Below are 5,671 nucleotides of genomic sequence, written 5' to 3' on the forward strand. Positions count from 1 at the left end.
GTCAAAGGAACAAACCAAATTTCTTTAGCCTCCTGAGGAAGTTGAGGCTACTTGCACATGCACAACTACGGTGAGGTACAGGTACAATGAAAAACTTGCTTTCAGCAGCAGCAGCATCACTGACACATTGAGACAGACAACACACAGAATATAAATTATGCATTAGTGCAAAAGAAAAAGACACAATCAGAGACAAGTCCATGGTAGTGTAAGAGGTGATCCATAGTGTATTGAGGTAAGATTAGGGTTGTGCAGGTCAGTTTAAGAACCTGATGGCTGTAGGAAAGTAGCTCTTCCTGAACTGGTGGTGTGGGATTTCGGTCTGTTTAAATGGTGATGAAGAGAAATTTCTTGACTCAAGTATTTCAAATCTGAAGTTCTCCACACCAAAGGGCTGTGGATGATCAGCAGTAGGTTAAGATGGAGATTAATAGATGCTAATCAAATGACATTCTTCTGAATGAGTTGACCAAAACCATTCTGTTAGATTATCTTCAAAATTCCCTCCTCAGAAGATCTTGAATTAGACACACCAAACTCTAATCTAAATACTCTGACAAAGTTTCACATTAAACTGCAAACGCCATCTACTCCAAAATACCACAATGTATTAAAATCTGCCTCTCACTTCACTGCCAAGGTCAACTTTTCAAGATTGCCACCGATCTTCCATGTTGCACCAAATATAACAACACTGGGCCACACTTGCATTCTTCTTACGGTGTCTAGCATAGCAAGTCATGTAAATCAAAATCCTTTATGGATCTATCCCACACAACCTTTGTCACCTCATGCAAGTACTGCAGTTGTTTCACATCTCCAATAACCTGGGTTTGATTTTGACCTCTGGTGCTGCCCACATGAAGTTTGCAAGATCCCCCTGTCACCACATGGATTTTGCTCAGGTACTCCAGTTTCCTCCCATACTCTTAGATATGCTAGTTATTAAGATAATTGGTGATTGTAAATTACCATTAGTACAAGTGCTTGATGAGAGAATCGGGGGCAGTGAATGGACAGTAGATAACAGGGAAGTGGCTTTGACCTGAGAGCTAGATTTGATGGGTCAAGTGACATATTCTTGTGTTCTTAAGGAAAAATGTAACCTTCCACACTTCAGATTGAGAGCCCCTATTTTTCTATTCCCTCGATTATGAGTGGAACAAGCTTTTTAGCAAATTGTGAACTTTACGATCTGATATTCTCTCTCTAAGCCATTTGATTTTGCTATTTCCTCCAATTTGGGATTAATATCACTATATTCCAACCACTGTTTACAAGCAATCTGATGGGATTCTCCCACAACAATGACTGCAATCAAGGTAACAGAATGAGATAGAACTTTTAGAAACAGCACAAGAAGATTAATAACAATGCTGTGTACTTCTAAGTGAATGGAAACATTCACTCCTGGGTAAAGGGGCTAAAAGAGAAAAAGCTAACTCCATGAATGTTTTGGTCCATTAAATACCTAGAGAGGTTAGAAGGCGTCTTAGTGGAATCAAGTTCCTCCAGCAGATTGTCTGTTGTTTCAGATTCCAGCATCTGCAATCTCGTGTGTCTCCGAACAACCAAGATAGTTTTTGAGTAAGTATAATCTCTTACCTATAAACTGGAAGTATTTGAATTTTCTTGCCAAATTTATTAAATGATGCTGAAGTAATAAAACACATCCATTTGAATGTGCAAATTCAAAATTTTCCAGGTCAACACTCCAAGGACCATTTCAGTAATATTTAAAGTGTACAATATTGTAAACTTACTGTCTACAACTGTCACAAATCCAAATTGGTAAAAATTACGAGACGCAAACTGAAATTATTTCATTTTGGGTTCCACTGAAGTTAACATATCGATGGCAGAGTCGGGTAATAAAGGAAGTAAAATAAAACTTCCACGAAGAACTAAAGAGTTGTCGTAAGCATTATTATAACCCGATCGAACCAAATGAAAACGACTGCAGTGCCAGTAAATTATGACACAATATATAAGCATATGACATTAAATTTTAGATGGTTTAGGATCTTTTACACGAGTGGAGTACACCGTGAAAAGATAATATTCCACACTGCCAGAAATGGCAGCCGTGGATGGCTAAGTCCACAAACGGGACAGGTTCGTCTCATTTGCGTTGTTTCATGTCTGTAGGTAAAAGACACCCAAAACAAAGGTTCCAGCTTTGACTGAACCCAGTCCTAACAGACAATCCGTAACCATATCCCACGTCAAAAAGAAAACATTATTCCAAAGTAGATTTCCTACAATCCACTTTGCGGTGCACAAATAGGAACTGTGGACCAACAAACACAAGGTGCAAGCTTAGGCCACAAAACAAATGTCACAAAACACGAATAAACTGAAACCGGAGTAACCTTTCGTTACGGTAGGCACAGGTTGTTCGGCACAGCCGAGAGGGAGATGGAATTAACAGTGCACATTTGGTGATAAAATGCAACGACAATAAATGGCAGAGGACGGCGTAACGCGGCTGGTGAAACCCACGATGATAATAACAACAAACACTGGGCCAAAATGGCGACAAAGCAGGCTGCAGGGTAATAACATTGGCTGCCTACCTACACGGGGAGACGGCAACTGGTCAGCGTCGCTGCCTGACTTCAGCGCCCGGAGCTTGTGTCTTCTCTCCCTCTGTCCCTGACTGCCTCCCTAATCAGGGGTATCTCCGAGAGGTTTTGTTTTTTGGTTTATAATCACCGACTCCAGCGCTACTCTTGCTGCTGCCCACAGCTCTGCGCCGCAGTTTTTTTCTCTCCCTCGCTGCTCGCCCTCGACGCTCCGCCCGCTCGCTCGCGCGCGCGCCCTCACTCTCACCCGCGCGCCCGCTCTCGCTCCCACGTGCACGCGCGAGCGGAGATTCCACCAAAACACGGAAGGAAGCGTGCGCGGCGAGATCACGTGCCACCGCCGACGTCACAGGCGACTGGAACACCGTGCGGGGAGCGTCGGTGCCCCCGACGCACGGTGTAGTCGATTGCCAGTCGTCGCGGTCGTGTGACTTCGCTTTCTCACTCGCATTGACAAGCAATCAGACTGTCTGGAAATAGGACTGGGCAAACAATAATGTTTTTAGAAAAAAACGTGCAATGCATTCGGGACAGTCACTTCTCTGAGTCCCACCCCCCCCCCTTAAATTGCTCAATTTCCTCCCTTGTTTTTTTCTTGCTCTCCCCAGTTTATTTGGTGGAGGACAGAGGAGTGGTTATGAGTCTGCAGCATCTCTTGATAAGTTGGGCTTTTCCTATTCCTTTACATATCTTAGGTAGTGAATTAGCTAATATTTTCTCGGATGTAATATTGAAAAGAAGTCATTGTTTTGATTCTATGCTATTTCTACATCTCATTACCATTTCTTGTCTGGTGATGAACCAGGCTGCAAAAAATTTCTTCCCTCGATTCTCATTTATACTTCAAACCATGTATCCTATCAAATACCATGACTACTTACATCTTTGCAACATTACCCATTTTCGTTGTGAGCTGAACTGGAGCTAAAATTATTCTGGATGTGGTGGTGGATACCACTTGTTTGCTCCAATTACTCCACCGTTTTCCATCACATTCTGCTGGCTTTCTGTCACTGTTATAATGAAAAATATGGACCTATTCTTTTTGTTGCCTTTATTTGAACTGCATCAAGTTTTAATTTGAGCAAAATGAAAATAGAAAATCCTGGAAAAACTGAACAGGTCAGGAAGCTTCTATGGAAAGAGAAACAGAGTTACTGTTTCAGGTTCAAAATCCGTCATCAGAATTTTGAGTCCTTGCTTCTGGTGATTGGCCTAGGCAGCTGGTTGCTGTTAAAAGGGATTTTGTTTTATTTTGTTCCCAAAATAAATCCTCTTATCAGGAGAGATAAGAAGGACGATGCAGTAAATAACCTGGTATCGAAATAACCACTTTGGAGATCTTGGTTAATGACACTTGCCACCTGTGGGAAGAGTGAGTGAACTATCCCAGACTTCATAGAAATTGGAGTGGCAGAACAAAATCCACATGCACTTTTTTTTTAAGTATACTGATATACTGAATGATACAAACCAAAACTGTGAGCTGCAACATACCTTTCCTCACTACAAAACAGAATTGAAGCAGATTGACACATAGAATGGGTCAAGTTTACATGATTTTCTTGTTCTGAGTTTCTTTTCATGCTGTTGGTCTTAAGAAGTGTAAAGAAGCTCTGGCCCCAATTATGTACTTTTCAAACAGCTCTGTGTGGGCAACAACAATCGTCAAAAATGATCTGCTGATATGAGATGTCCTTGGTAGCTGATTAGTTAAATATATGCCACACAGGTAATCTGAAACAGGACAAAGCAAAATGTAAACAAAATAAGTATTGCAGCAATGTCCAACAGAATAACTTTTTTGTGTCATTCCCATGTTATCAATGATGACTTGTGAGACTGTTCAAAATGGAGAAGGAACATTCAGACTCGAGAACCTCAAGTCCATTTAAGGCCAAAGTAAATGCCAGAAGAAGCCCACCACCTCCCAAGTTACCCATCCATCCAACCTGTCAAGCATCTCCTGCTCCACCTGTTCACAGGCCAGGGATTTCTGGGAGTCAGTGGGTTCCGCATTTACCTCATCAGACTTCTCAGCACACACAGAACTGCAGTGAAACCAAATCATCCTTGATTCCATGAGATGACCAGATGGACAAAGAAACTAATTCATGGATGTTCTCAAAGCTGCCTTGAAAACCTGGCAATCTCCTGTCAGGTTGGAGCTATCTATTTCAGAATTCTGGTTATGGGCACACGAACCATGTGGCATGATCAGAAATGACTGAGTGTAATGAGGGCCTCATTGCTGAGGATGTGGTCCAGAAAGAGGACACTAATGTTGGTTCACATATGCTGCCAGTGGATTTGGTGGTTTTTGCCAAGACACTGTTGGCGGTACCTTTGAATTGCTCGCTGTCTGTCATTCCTGTCTCAGAAGGGGTACAGAAGGCATGGGTCACAGTTTCCCAGTAGGCCATGAATTTTGTGCTGGGAATCAACAGAATATATTGATATAGATATATATTGGTATACCAATAAGTCATACCAATAAGGCATAAGTTGTAGTATAGATAGGGTGAACACATGCAGGCTTTTTCCCCTAAGGCTGGGTGAGACTAGAACTAGAGGACATAGGTTTAGGGTGAAAGGTGAAATTTAGGGGGAATCTTGGAGGAAACTTCTTCACTCAGAGGGTGGTGCGAGTGTGGAACGAGCTGCCAGCGGAAGTGGTAGATGTGGGTTCAATTATAACATTTAAGAGAAGTTTGGATAGGTACATGGACGGGAGGGGTTTGGAGGGCTAGGGTCCGGGTGCAGGTAGATGGGGGTAGGCAGATGATCAGGCGGCATTGGCTAGATGGGCCGAAGGGCCTGTTTCTGCGCTATAGTACTCTATGATTCTATAATAAATGCTTAGGGGAGAATATTGAACTGAAAGTCATGCGTTGCATTGCGAGTTTTATTCCCCCCTTTGAACGCAATCACCAGCATTTCTCAAAAGTAATATTCCTTTCCACAAAGAAATAGAATTCAAATTCCCTATCACTCAACTTATGAACAATTACTTGTCAAAATCAAACAGCTGACTGCCGATCCCTGCATGGCCCGGAACGGAACTCTAATACCGATGCCGTTGGCCG

General features: G+C 42.4%; 1 protein-coding gene across 3 annotated transcripts in view; it reads right to left on the reverse strand.

Annotated features, from left to right (window-relative positions):
• Positions 1-2,870, reverse strand: part of gpbp1l1 (GC-rich promoter binding protein 1-like 1) — a 50,982-nt gene extending 48,112 nt beyond the window's left edge. Inside the window, exon 1 of one of the 3 annotated variants that reach the window (XM_052012128.1) lies at positions 2,577-2,870. The gene's annotated coding sequence lies outside the window, so the exon portion shown is untranslated. The remainder of the gene's footprint in view (positions 1-2,576) is intronic. The other 2 variants (XM_052012127.1, XM_052012126.1) reach the window with 2 other exon arrangements.
• Positions 2,871-5,671: the final 2,801 nt, after the last annotated feature.

This window comes from Pristis pectinata, chromosome 3 (assembly GCF_009764475.1).
Source record: "Pristis pectinata isolate sPriPec2 chromosome 3, sPriPec2.1.pri, whole genome shotgun sequence".
NCBI lineage: Eukaryota > Metazoa > Chordata > Chondrichthyes > Rhinopristiformes > Pristidae > Pristis > Pristis pectinata.